The sequence below is a fragment of the Rhinolophus sinicus genome, linkage group LG03, assembly GCF_036562045.2.
Source record: "Rhinolophus sinicus isolate RSC01 linkage group LG03, ASM3656204v1, whole genome shotgun sequence".
In the NCBI taxonomy this organism is placed as follows: domain Eukaryota; kingdom Metazoa; phylum Chordata; class Mammalia; order Chiroptera; family Rhinolophidae; genus Rhinolophus; species Rhinolophus sinicus.
Window position 1 is genome coordinate 100,479,631 of NC_133753.1, and position 806 is coordinate 100,480,436.

General features: G+C 43.9%; 1 pseudogene; it reads right to left on the reverse strand.

The window, feature by feature from the left end:
* Positions 1 to 292: 292 nt before the first annotated feature.
* LOC141570953 (U2 spliceosomal RNA) lies at positions 293 to 369 on the reverse strand (annotated as a pseudogene).
* Positions 370 to 806: the final 437 nt, after the last annotated feature.

The window sequence follows — 806 nt, forward strand, 5'->3', positions numbered from 1 at the left end:
AGTGGAGTGGGCAAAGGAGTGACAGAAAATGAAGGCAGAGAGATAGCCGGTCATTTACGGCCTTACAGACTATGGTGAGGAATCTGGATTTCATTTTACATGTGATGGAAAAGCATAGGGGTGTTTTGAGCAATACAGTAATGATTTGAGCAATGATCCGTTGTGAAAGGATCCCTCTGGCTGCTGTTGGAGAAAAGGCTGTAAGGACAAGAATAAATACAGGAGGACAGTTAGGAGGTTACTGTGGTGGCCCAGGCAAGAGACAGGGATGACCTGGTCTACAGCAGTTGTGGTGGGGTGAAGGGATTTAGGATACTTGGTCAGATTCAGATACTACACTTGATCTTAGCCAAAAGGCCGAGAAGCGATGTGTGGTCAGATTCAGGATACTAGGTACAGTGAGCAAGAGTTGCTGATGGATTGGATATGTGAGAGAAGAGTGTAAGATGACAAGTAGGTTTTGCCCTGACTGACCTGAGTTCTTAGCTCTAAGACTCTTCCTTCGGGAAGACCATCTCTTCATCCAGACTAGGTGAAGTCTCCTGTAGAGAGGGAGAGTATTACCTGTCCTACATTTTCAGAATATAAAACTGTAACCTATACATTGCTGTCTTTGTTAGCACTGTGTTTTTGTAAGCCACACAAGTATTGGTTGGCTACTGGGCACAGTACTGAAATCTTCCAGGAGCCAGAGACTCTATTCTGCTCGTTTATTTTTTCCTACATTAAGGAAAAAATACATGGCCAAAAATCACACCAGGAAGGCACCATTATTAGCTCTATTTGACCCATGAGGAAACTGAGGA